This window comes from Rhinatrema bivittatum, chromosome 19 (assembly GCF_901001135.1).
Source record: "Rhinatrema bivittatum chromosome 19, aRhiBiv1.1, whole genome shotgun sequence".
Lineage (NCBI taxonomy): Eukaryota > Metazoa > Chordata > Amphibia > Gymnophiona > Rhinatrematidae > Rhinatrema > Rhinatrema bivittatum.
This window is the reverse complement of record NC_042633.1, coordinates 3,891-17,580: the sequence shown is the minus strand read 5'-3', so window position 1 is coordinate 17,580 and position 13,690 is coordinate 3,891.

Genomic DNA, 13,690 nt, shown 5'->3' with positions numbered 1-13,690 from the left:
CGGGTCCCTAAAGGCTCGAGGATGGAAGTGAGGAAAAGAGTGCATAGGGGTAACTGGGGGTAACTTGCTGGTGCGGCAGTTGCTACCCTTAACAATTAAGCCTTGACACTGTTAATGCAGCTCCATCCTTGCTCTCTGCTTCAGCGGCACTGGTTAAAGGAAATTCCATTCAAACAGCATCCGAGGGCCCTGCCCTTTACAGTCTGGGAAACTGATAAGCATGGAGGTAACCTGCACAGTGCGGCAGATACTGGAGTAAGCTTGCTGGGCAGACTGGTGGATCATTTGGTCCTTTTCTGCCATCATTTCTCTCTTTCTTCCTGTGTGCTGTGGAGTATTTTTCACTGACCTAAGTAAAAAGGGGAATAAAGATGCAATCACAAATCTTACACAAATTATTGCAGTTTTTAGTAGAGATGTGAATCGTGTCCTCGATCGTCTTAACGATCGATTTCAGCTGGGAGGGGGAGGGAATCGTATTGTTGCCGTTTGGGTGTGTAAACTATCGTGAAAAATCATTAAAATCGTGAGCCGGCACACTAAACCCCCCTAAAACCCACCCCGACCCTTTAAATTAAAATCCCCACCCTCCCGAACCCCCCCCAAATGCTTTAAATTACCTGGGGATGCGGCGGTGGTCCAGAACGGCGGCGGTCCGGAACGGCCCCCTCAATAGAATCGTGGTGTCTTCAGCCGGCGCCATTTTTCAAAATGGCCACCACAAAATGGCGGCGGCCATAGACAAAAGCGATTCGACGGAGGAGGTCGTTCCAGACCCCCGCTGGACTTTTGGCAAGTCTTGTGGGGGTCAGGAGGCCCCCCCAAGCTGGCCAAAAGTTTCCTGGGAGTCCAGCGGGGTTCCGGGAGCGATTTCTTGCCGCGAATCGTTTTCGTACGGAAAATGGCGCCGGCAGGAGATCGAGTGCAGGTGGTCGTTCAGCGGCGGTCCGGAACCCCCGCTGAACGACCTCCTGCAGTCGATCTCCTGCCGGCGCCATTTTCCGTACGAAAACGATTCGCGGCAAGAAATCGCTCCCGGAACCCCGCTGGACTCCCAGGAAACTTTTGGCCAGCTTGGGGGGGCCTCCTGACCCCCACAAGACTTGCCAAAAGTCCAGCGGGGGTCCGGAATGACCTCCTCCGTCGAATCGTTTTTGTCTATGGCCGCCGCCATTTTGCGGCGGCCATTTTGAAAAATGGCGCCGGCTGAAGACAACACGATTCTATTGAGGGGGCCGTTCTGGACCGCCGCCGTTCTGGACCACCGCCGGATCCCCAGGTAATTTAAAGCATGGGGGGGGGGGTTCGGGAGGGTGGGGGATTTAATTTAAAGGGTCGGGGGGGGGTTTTAGGGGGTTTTAGTGTGCCGGTTTTCCTGCCCTTCCCCCGATTTACGATTTTTTTACGATAAATCGGGGGAATTGGTATTGTATTGTGGCCCTAACGATTTTTTGACGATTTAAAATATATCGGATGATATTTTAAATCGTCAAAAAACGATTCACATCCCTAGTTTTTAGTGACCATCACAATAGGCTCTGCCAGTCAATAGACCTTCATCTGCCTTATATTTAAGCAGTGGTCTCTTTGTAACTTCCTCTACTTGCAATAAGTTAAAAATTGGCACCGAAAGTTTAAAATGCCGGCAGAGCCAATGTATCTGAATGTAAGGAGGAATGAGGCCGTGGATCACCGCTTATGAGATTTCCTGTATGATTTCCCCCCATGCAGAATCCGCTTTGAAACACAGCCTGTGTCTGGATTTTTTTGTGATATTTAAGAAGAAAAGAGACAAGCAGATGTGTCTTATTTGCATTTTAAGATCAAAATATAGAAAGTTTGCATTGTCACTGCGACCACTGATTAAATATAAGGCAGATGAAGGTCTATTGACTGGTAGAGCCTATTGTGATGGTCGTTAAAAACTGCAGTAGAAAAAGTATTTTAACAGGTTTCCCATTTTATATTTGGAGAAACCAGTTAAAATTTTTCCTGATTTGGCAGCAATGACACAACAAAGACGTCAGGAGGTGTTGTCGCTGGGTTTTTCCTTCAAGTTAAGATTCCCCTGCAAGTGTCTCGTAACTAAATTGCAAGAGTCATAGATTTTCTTTTCCCCTGATCAACATCTTCCCCGATAGACCAATAGGGTAGTAAGGAATGAGATGGGTTTTTGCCACTTGTATGTTTTGATAAATAAGTTTTCTCTATATTCTCCCATTATTATTTCAGCTAGAGATTCATTGTCTCTCCATTTGTATTGTTATTGAAATAGGTCGGAACTCAGTTTAGGGTTGATGGGTATGTCTCTCTTTATGTAAAATTAGAATTATCATTGATTTCCAGCCTGTGTATTTCGTTGAATACAATGTATGATAATTGTACTTGAAAATGATAAATAAAGAATAAAAAAAAAAACTGCAGTAAATTGTGTAAGATTTGTGATTGAATCTTTATTCACCTTTTTAGTTTGGTCATCAATGGGAATTGACACTCAGTCTTTGGCTTATGAGAATTTCAAACGTTTCACATAGAAGGTGAATTTTAATGCTGGCTCTCAGTTAAATATTCATTACTAAGTCATTAGAATTCAGTTACTTTAAGCTGACAGATCTGAGGTTCAGGGACCTGGGTCCAGAATGAATCCCAGGTCTACAGCAGGGCGTGGCAGAGTTTTTGGTGAGTGACTGCAATCAGTGAAGGGACTGGAGGTGAGGATGAGAGGCACAGAACCAGCAGGATGAGGTCAGACGTGGTCTGTTCCCCTCTGTTCATGTGCTGCTGCCCACCTGTACCTGTCTACAAGCAGGACCAGGCTCTATTATATATGATAAGGATCCATAGCCACCCTAATGCCATTCAGTGATTAGATGGAGCTATCTCCCTTTCCAGTAAGTACCCAGATCAGTCCAGGCTCCAGTGTGCCTCCTGCACTCCCTCAGTATTTCTCTGTCTCCAGCAGTACCCTGTATGTACCCAGATCAGTCCAGGCTCCTGGGCTTTACCTCCCTGCCAGCAGATGGAGACAGAGAGAGTCTTACTGACACTGTACATAACCCAGTGTGCCTCATGCACTCCCTCGGTATTTCTCTGTCTCAAGCAGTTCCCTGTACTTACCCAGATCAGTCCAGAATCCTGGGTTTTACCTCCCTGCCAGCAGATGGAGACAGAGAGAGTCTCACTGACACTGTACATAACCCAGTGCGCCTCTTGCACTCCCTTGGTATTTCTCTGTCTCCAGCAGATGGAAGATGGTGCAAAACCTGCAGTGTAAAAAAAAAAAAAATAGGTAAGAGAAGCAGAGGATAGAAAAAATAGATATCTGCATGAAATAGAGGAACTGAAGCTGGGGGAATGTGGAGGCGGCCCCTTGTGCCGAGCAGGCTGCGTGCTCTGCGGGCAGGCGGAGCTCACCACCGGTGACTGAGATTTCTGGGGGTTGAGTCTTGCTGCTCAGCCGGTAATGCCGAGATGCATGTTTCCGTGGTCGGGGGACACTAAGGGTTGGGCGGACTCGCTCAGTGCAAACACATGTTTTTTTACAAATTGTTTTAATCACAAAAAAAAAAAAAAAATAAAACACAGAAGAGCACAGAGAGCCTCTGTACTCAGTCCTGCCGGTGGCGGGAGCAGGAGGTCACCTCTCCGATTTTAATATTGCCTCGCCATTTTGCTGGATCCCGCTGAGATCGGGAGCACAGGGTCGCCCGGCGGCAGGCAGAGCGTTTTGGCCGCTGATGGCGGGAAGTGGAGCCCGCGGCCCCGGGACGGTTCCTTCGTGCTAAGCGCAGGCCGGGATGGGGGGGGGACCAGCAGGTGGTTTAATTTAGAAGCGGACGCTCACTCTTTGGATCTGGGAGGCGTGGTAACTGCCTGCACAGGAGGCGATGTCCAGGAGGTGCTGTTGTAGGGTTTTCTCTCTTACGGTCAGGGCGCTGGGGGGACGAGAGGTTGCACGGGGACCATGACAGAGGCTCCTGTTATAATAATCGCTCTCCGATGCACGCAGGATCTGCAGGACAGGTTTAGCGTCTCTCGTTCTAGCCTGCGGGAGGAAGATAGATCCATCCCCGCCTCTCTCAGTCCCTCTCTCTCCTGTTAAGGTTCAGGGCAGGGGTCTGGCAGCCATTTTTTAATGTCTTGGGTGATGGGCAGATCCTACGGATCTCTCCGACGGGGGTGAAGGAATTGGGGCACAGCGGATTATTTCTGAGGGGAATTCTAAGGGGGGCTGGCTTTGATGGACCCCCCTTCTCCTGGATCTGTGCTGTTAGAGCGTTTCTACTGCGCGCCCCGCTCAGGAGATTGTTTGGTGCCGTTTTCAGGGAGGGGGGGATGGCGAGTCCCCTGATAAAGCGGGGCCACTTATCTCTTGCCCAAAGAGACAGGGCTGCTGGGTTCTAAGCCCTGGTGGGCGATGCGGGTGCGATTTGTTTTTTTTGCTCCCTGAGTTGGCGGTGCAGTGTCTTGGGGGGGAGCTCTGGTCTCAGAAAGGGGGCAGCCTTTCCCGTGAGTTCGGGCTGTGATTTTTGGTGACAGTTTAAGGTTCTGGCTTTGGACTGGCTGATTTCGTCTAGGGTTTACGGATCTGGTCAGCTTGGCCATAGGCAGCCCCACTGGGGCTCGCTCATCTGTCCCATCATCTGCACCAGGGCTCGATATTAGTGGATCAGGCTGCTCGGTTTTTGAGAGGAGATGGCTGTGGTGGAAGGGATGTTCCCAAACACTCATTACCTCCTTGTTGCAGGCCAGGCAGACTTCCACGTCTTTAGCGTATGTGCGAGTTTGGAAAATCTTCAAGGTCTGGTGTACGTCTCTTCCGGTAACCGATTTAACTTCGCCATAGCTTTGCCACCCCTACTCAAGCTACAGTACTGAATATTTTGACTTCCTTCTGGAGGTTTTGGCCTTTATCTCTCTGAGGGCGCAGGTAGCAACTTTGAGCTGTCTCCAAGGCAAGGTACAGGGTTATTCTCTGTCAGCACATCGGGGATGTCCTACCTTTCCTTCGGGGAGTGAAGCGTTTGCGTCCCTCGGTGAGGAAAGGCTTGGAATCTTATTCTGGGGCTTAGAGGACTGAGTGAGGCTCTGTTTGAATCACTGAGGGGGGCGTCCTTCAAAGACTTGACTTTTACGGTGGTTTTCCTGATGGCTGTTTGTTCAGTCAGGAGGATTTCGGCGCTCCAGGCTTCGACACGCCGAGATCTGTTTCTGCAGATATCAGAGCGCAGTGTGGTCACGCACGGTGCCTTCTTTTTCGGCCTTCCATCTTAATTAGACTGCGGATCCTCCAACCTTTCTAGGTTTGGATTCCTCCGCGTCTCATGCAAGAGGCCTTCGGCTCTTGGACGGAGACATTGATGGTTGAGGTATCTGAAAGTTACTAATGAGTTTCGTAGATCAGATCACCCTTTTTGTTCTGGGGAATGTTTCACAGAGGGAGTGTCAGGCTTCTAAGACTACATTTGTGCGTTGGCTTAAGGAGGCAGTTGGATCGACGCCGGTGCCTGGAGGTCTGAGGGCTCACTCAAAGCGTTCTCAGGCAACCTCTTGGCCGAGGCTCAGAAGGTATCTCCGCAGGAGATTTGCAGGGAGACTGCTTGGTAGCTGCTGCACACATTCACCAGACACTGTTGCTTGGATGTCAGGGGCTCCGGCTTCCATGTGCTTTGGTGAGAGTTTTCTGCAAGTGGAATCTCCAGGTCCCACCCAAGTTACGGGGAGCTTAGGTACATCCCAGGAGTCTGGGCTGATCCGGGTCCATACAGGGAAAGGAAAATTGGTTCTTACCTGCTAATGTTTGTTCCTGTAGTACCACAGATCAGGCCAGAGAGCCACCCATTGAGGGTGGGAGAGTCGGCCACTCATTATGATTTTGTATGTAGGGCAGTGTTAATATTTCTCCATGTTGTCTGTTTACTCTTTCTGGGACACAATTTTCAGCGGGAGATTATTGTTAAAAGGGTTTTTTTTAGTATGGTTATCATCTTGACTTGGGCACAGGTCAATTCTGAGGGATGGCAGGTTGCACCTCGAGTTATGTACGGTGTCAGTGAGACTCTCTCTGTCTCCATCTGCTGGCAGGGAGGCAAAACCCAGGAGTCTACAGTACTACAGTAACGAAAATTAACAAGTAAGAACCAATTTTGTCTCTCTCCATTGCTGTAAACTTAATGATCATATATTTTGATTTATTTATTTATTTATTTATTTATTTAAGGGTTTTTATATACCGCAGTACGTAAAGAGATACATCACCGCGGTTTACATTGATACTGTAAACCATGTAAATGGTTTACAATGTAAACAATGTAAACCATGTAAACAATGTAAACAATGTAAACCAGGACCAGATTTTTATCCACCAGAAGATGGAATGAGGAATAATAGTGAGAGGCAGAGAATGTGTGATGGGCAGCAGACGGAGGAATGGAAAGAGAGAGACCCCTCCAGAGACAGCCCAGGTCCTTCAGCTGAGTGTCCAGGAGGAATCAGTAGAATAACATCACCCAGGGGGAAAGAAGAAGTCCAGAACGGAGAGAGACGAATCGCATGTCCTGAACAAGAGATAAATTCCAACCACCTCCCAATTCTTGTACAAACGCAGAGACTGAGTGAAGGAGAGAGACTATTTCAAAGTGCCTGCACTTCAGAAAACTTTAACCTCAAACTCACCATCTGCTGAGCAGCAAAAAATGATTGAATGTGGGAACAAGTTTTCTGAGAGGACAAGTCACACATCTATCCAGCAATATCACAGAAAGGAAAAGAGTGGGTTATAAGAGTGGGTTATGATCATAAGATCATAACCCATGCTTATAATTACCAACTGTTTATTTAACCAGAAGAACTAGGCCCTTGTGATTCTGAATCTTGTGGATAAGGGCGCCCAGCAGGGGCCACGGAGGAAAGGCATATAGCAGAGTCCCTGGAGGCCATGGCTGAACCAGGGCATCAATCCCGTGAGAGAACGGATCTCGCTTGTGGCTGAAGTATCTGGGTACTTGAGCATTGGACCTGTCCGCTAGTAGGTCCATGTCCAGAATCCCCCACTGATCCACAATCATCTGGAAGGCTGTGGGGGACAGCTGCCATTCTCCCGAATTTAGGCTTTCCCTGCTGAGGAAATCTGCCACGGTGTTGTCCCTTCCGGCAATGTGGACGGCGGAGATGTCCTGGAGATTCGCCTCTGCCCAAGCCATCAGCGGGGCTATCTCTAGGGATACCTGTTGACTTCTGGTTCCGCCCTGTCGGTTGATGTATGCCACCGTGGTGGCGTTGTCTGACATCACTCTGACTGCTCTTTTCCTCAATCTGTGAGCAAATTGCAGGCAGGCTAACCGGACTGCCCGTGCCTCTAGTCGGTTGATGTTCTACCCCGACTCTTCTCTGTTCCACCACCCTTGGGCGGTGAGCTCTTCGCAGTGTGCTCCCCAACCGCTCAGGTGGTGAGCAGAGTCCACGTGGGGGAGGACATCTTCGACCCCCTGCTCGTGTGGTCGGACCGCAACCACCACCGTAGCTGAGTCCGCACTCTGGCTGGTAGAGGGAGATGCATGGAGTAATTCCGGAAGTGGGGGCTCCATCAAGAGAGCAGGGAGCGTTGTAGAGGTCTCATATGGGCCCTTGCCCAAGGTACCACTTCCAGGGTGGATACCATGAGACCGAGAACCTGCAGATTATCCCAAGCTATGGGCCGACTGGCTCCCATCAAGACCGTAGATGCATCTGGAGTTTTAACCTCCTCTTTGTAGTGAGACTGACTTTGTCTGCCTGGGTGTCGAACTGGACTCCCAGGTATTCCAGTGATTGGGAAGGCTGTAGGCAACTCTTGTTTAGGTTGACTACCCATCCCAGGCTTTCCAGAAGGGCGATCACTCTGTTGGTTGCCCGATGGCTCTCCTCTCGGGATTTCGCCCTGATCAGCCAATCATCTAGGTAGGGATGGACAAGGATTCCTTCCCGTCTGAGCTCCGCTGCTACCACTACGATCACCTTGGTGAAGGTCCGCGACGCTGTGGCTAACCCGAAGGGCAAAGCCCGGAATTGGAAGTGTCGTCCCAGAACCTTACATAAGAACATAAGAACATAAGAAAATGCCATACTGGGTCAGACCAAGGGTCCATCAAGCCCAGCATCCTGTTTCCAACAGTGGCCAATCCAGGCCATAAGAACCTGGCAAGTACCCAAAAACTAAGTCTATTCCATGTAACCATTGCTAATGGCAGTGGCTATTCTCTAAGTGAACTTAATAGCAGGTAATGGACTTCTCCTCCAAGAACTTATCCAATCCTTTTTTAAACACAGCTATACTAACTAGGGATGTGAATCGTTTTTTGACGATTTAAAATATCGTCCGATATATTTTAAATCGTCAAAAATCGTTAGGGCCACGATACAATACCAATTCCCCCGATTTATCGTCAAAAAATCGTAAATCGGGGGAAGGGGGAGGGCAGGAAAACCGGCACACTAAAACTCCCTAAAACCCACCCCCGACCCTTTAAATTAAATCCCCCACCCTCCCGAACCCCCCCCCCCCAAATGCCTTAAATTACCTGGGGGTCCAGCGGCACACTAAAACACCCTAAAACCCACCCCCGGCACACTAAAACCCCCTAAAACCCACCCCGACCCTTTAAATTAAATCCCCCACCCCAAATGCCTTAAATTACCTGGGGGTCCGTAGCTTAAATTACCCCCGGGTCCGTAGCTAAATCGGGGGAAGGGGGAGAGCAGGAAATCCGGCACACTAAATCGTGGTGTCTTCAGCCGGCGCCATTTTGCAAAATGGCCGCCGCAAAATGGCGGCGGCCATAGACCAATACGATTCGACGCAGGAGGTCGTTCCGGACCCCCACTGGACTTTTGGCAAGTCTTGTGGGGGTCAGGAGGCCCCCCCAAGCTGGCCAAAAGTTCCTGGGGGTCCAGCGGGGGCCCTGGAGCGATCTCCTGCCGCGAATCGTTTCCGTACGGAAAATGGCGCCGGCAGGAGATCGACTGCAGGAGGTCGTTCAGCGAACCCTCGCTGAACGACCTCCTGCAGTCGATCTCCTTCCGTACGGAAAATGGCACCGGCCATACGCGTATGGCCGGCGCCATTTTCCGTACGGAAACGATTCGCGGCAGGAGATCGCTCCAGGGCCCCCGCTGGACCCCCAGGAACTTTTGGCCAGCTTGGGGGGGCCTCCTGACCCCCACAAGACTTGCCAAAAGTCCAGCGGGGGTCCGGAATGACCTCCTGCGTCGAATCGTATTGGTCTATGGCCGCCGCCATTTTGCGGCGGCCATTTTGCAAAATGGCGCCGGCTGAAGACACCACGATTTAGTGTGCCGGATTTCCTGCTCTCCCCCTTTTCCCGATTTAGCTACGGACCCGGGGGTAATTTAAGCTACGGACCGCCGCTATGGACCCCCAGGTAATTTAAGGCATTTGGGGTGGGGGATTTAATTTAAAGGGTCGGGGTGGGTTTTAGTGTGCCGGGGGTGGGTTTTAGGGGGTTTTAGTGTGCCGCTGGACCCCCAGGTAATTTAAGGCATTTGGGGAGGGTGGGGGATTTAATTTAAAGGGTCGGGGGTGGGTTTTAGGGGGTTTTAGTGTGCTGGTTCACGATTTTAACGATTTTAACGATACTCTAAACACCCAAACGGTGACGATACGATTCCCTCCCCCTCCCAGCCGAAATCGATCGTTAAGACGATCGAGGACACGATTCACATCTCTAATACTAACTGCACGAACCACATTCTCTGGCAACAAATTCCAGAGTTTAATTGTGCGTTGAGTAAAAAAGAACTTTCTCCGATTAGTTTTAAATGTGCCCCATGCTAACTTCATGGAGTGTCCCCTAGTCTTTCTACTATCCGAAAGAGTAAATAACCGATTCACATCTACCCGTTCTAGACCTCTCATGATTTTAAACACCTCTATCATATCCCCCCTCAGTCGTCTCTTGAAGCGTAGGTAGCGCTGATGATCCTGATGGATCGGGATATGCAGGTAGGCTTCTGACAAGTCTAAGGCCATGAGGAACTCCCCTGGCTGTACTGCGGTCTTGACTGAGCGCAGAGTTTCCATGCGAAACCTCGGGACCCTTAAGTATCGGTTAACTGACTTGAGGTCTAATACGGGCCGGAAAGTGCCCTCTTTCTTGGGTACCATGAAATAAATGGAATAGTGCCCAGAATCCATTTCACATGCAGGTACTGGGATTATGGCTTTCAAGGACAGGAGCCTCGCCAGGGTAACTTCTAATGCCGCCTTCTTGTGGCTTGGACACGGAGACTCCACAAACCTGTCTGGAGGGGCGTGATGGAAGTCTAGATAATAGCCCTCTCGGATGATGGCGAGGACCCACTGGTCCGACGTAATCTCGACCCATCTGGGGTAGAAGAGGGTTAACCTGCCCCCTGTGGCTCCGTCCCCCGGATGGATCGGCTGATTCTCATTGGGAGGCGCAGCCTGGACCTGAACCCGAGCCGGCTCCCCTCTTGTGCTGCTTGGTCCGAAAGGACTGGTTCCTGGCCTGAGGACGAGGTGCCTAGTAGCGAGTCCTATAGGGAATGAAGTGTTGGGAGCTTCTGCCTCTGGATGGCCTTGGAAAGGCGCGCTGGTTCCTTTGAACCTGTCTTCCGGCAGTCAAGGTACTGGAGAGGCGCCCCATGTGCTGGCCAGTTTATCAAGGGCATTCTGGTGAGGCATGTCTTAGAAGGAGCATCGGCTGACCAGTTCCGTATCCAGAGCTGCCTCCTGGCTGCTACTGAGGATGAGACCCTCTTGGCTGTTGTACGGACTAGGTCGGATGCAGCATCCGTGAGGAATGAGAGAGCTGACTCCATATCCGCTGCCGGCGCATTGTTCCTGACCTGTGACAAACAGGAACGTGTCACCACTGTGCAGCAGGTTGCGATCTGCAAAGATAGAGCTGCCACCTCAAAGGTCTGTTTCAGGATGGCATCCAGTCGCCGGTCGTGAGCCTCCTTGAGGGCCGCCACCCCCTCAACTGGAATGGTAGTGCGCTTGACCACAGCGCTAACCAAGGCGTCCACCTGAGGGCACGCCAGCATATCCTTGATTGCCGGGTCCAGGGGGTACATGCCCGTCAGGGCCCGACCCCCTTTGAAGGAGGCCGCTGGTGCAGCCCATTCCAAATCTATCAGTTGCTGTGCTGCTTGCAAGAAGGGAAAATGGCGGGCTGTAGGACAAAGACCTTCTAGCACGGGGTTCTGCGTAGCTGCCTCCATAGTGCTGGGGCCTGGAATAGCCGACTCCGTCAGGCACTGAACATAAGAACATAAGAACATAAGAAATTGCCATGCTGGGTCAGACCAAGGGTCCATCAAGCCCAGCATCCTGTTTCCAACAGAGGCCAAACCAGGCCACAAGAACCTGGCAATTACCCAAACACCTAGAAGATCCCATGCTACTGATGCAATTAATAGCAGTGACTATTCCCTAAGTAAACTTGATTAATAGCAGTTAATGGACTTCTCTTCCAAGAACTTATCCAAACCTTTTTTGAACCCAGCTACACTAACTGCACTAACCACATCCTCTGGCAACAAATTCCAGAGATTTATTGTGCGTTGAGTGAAAAAGAATTTTCTCCGATTAGTCTTAAATGTGCTACTTGCTAACTTCATGGAATGCCCCCTAGTCCTTCTATTATTCGAAAGTGTAAATAACCGAGTCACATCTACTCGTTCAAGACCTCTCATGATCTTAAAGACCTCTATGATATCCCCCCTCAGCCGTCTCTTCTCCAAGCTGAACAGCCCTAACCTCTTCAGCCTTTCCTCATAGGGGAGCTGTTCCATCCCCTTTATCATTTTGGTTGCCCTTCTCTGTACCTTCTCCATTGCAACTATATCTTTTTTGAGATACGGCGACCAGAATTGTACACAGTATTCAAGGTGTGGTCTCACCATGGAGCGATATAGAGGCATTATGACATTTTCCGTTTTATTAACCATTCCCTTCCTAATAATTCCTAACATTTTATTTGCTTTTTTGACTGCTGCAGCACACTGAGCTGACGATTTCAATGTATTATCTACTATGACGCCTAGATCTCTTTCTTGGGTGGTAGTTCCTAATATGGAACCTAACATCGTGTAACTACAGCTAGGGTTATTTTTCCCTATATGCAACACCTTGCACTTGTCCACATTAAATTTCATCTGCCATTTGGATGCCCAATCTTCCAGTCTTGCAAGGTCCTCCTGTAATGTATCACAGTCTGCTTGTGATTTAACTACTCTGAATAATTTTGTATCATCTGCAAATTTGATAACGTCACTCATTGTATTCCTTTCCAGATCATTGATATATATATTGAAAAGCACCGGTCCAAGTACAGATCCCTGAGGCACTCCACTGTTTACCCTTTTCCACTGAGAAAATTGACCATTTAGTCCTACTCTCTGTTTCCTGTCTTTTAACCAGTTTGTAATCCACGAAAGGACATCGCCTCCTATCCCATGACTTTTTAGTTTTCGTAGAAGCCTCTCATGAGGGACTTTGTCAAACGCCTTCTGAAAATCCAAATACACTACATCTACCGGTTCACCTTTATCCACATGTTTATTAACCCCTTCAAAAAAATGAAGCAGGTTTGTTAGGCAAGACTTCCCTTGGGTAAATCCATGTTGACTGTGTCCCATTAAATCATGTCTTTCTATATGCTCTACAATTTTGATCTTGAGGATAGTTTCCACTATTTTTCCCGGCACTGAAGTTAGGCTCACTGGTCTATAGTTACCCGGATCACCCCTGGAGCCTTTTTTAAATATTGGGGTTACATTGGCCACCCTCCAGTCTTCAGGTACAATGGATGATTTTAATGATAGGTTACAAATTTTAACTAATAGGTCAGAAATTTCATTTTTGAGTTCCTTTAGTACCCTGGGATGCATACCATCCGGTCCAGGTGACTTGCTACTCTTTAGTTTGTCAATCTGGCCTACTATATCTTCCAGGTTGACAGTGATTTCGTTCAGTTCGTCTGGAGAGATCTTCCTTGGGAAAGAACCGCCTCATAGTTCGATATGGCTCAATCCCCGAGGGAAGTTCCCCTTCCTCGGCGGGTTCGGGCTCGTCCTCCGAGACATCAGGGTCTGCCTGAGCTGGACTGCCCAGAGGCGGGTGCCCACGATAAGGGCGAGAGGGTCCCGGGGCAGGGTCAGCTGGAGCAGCCGCAGGGCCTGGCCTGGAAGCTGACTGCATTTGTACAAAGGCATGGATCCCTTTAAACAAATCCACCGAGGAAATGGAAGCGGTCTCTAGTCGTCTGGGTACCAGGTCCCCTGGGATCCGTGGTTGTTCGAGACTGCCTGCTAAGTCCGGGGTGGCCCCTGGGGAACTGTCGACAAACTCGGTTGAGACTGGTCCTGGCCCGAGGCTCCCACGGCCTCCTCACATTGGGCACAAAGGGAATCTGGCTCCTCGCTCTGCGTGGTTCTAAGCTGGCATGCTGAGCAGAGGCCGAGAGCTTTCACACCGGAATCAGGAGGCGTCGCCGCGGGAGTCGCCGGGGCGTTTAAATGTTCCATCGCGGCTGGCGAATGCAGGACGCCGGCGCTTAATAATAATATGCGCTCAATAATATGCGCTCAATAATATGCGGTCAGCGATATACGCTTAATGATAGACAACATGCGCTCAATAATATGCGGTCAGCAATATACGCTC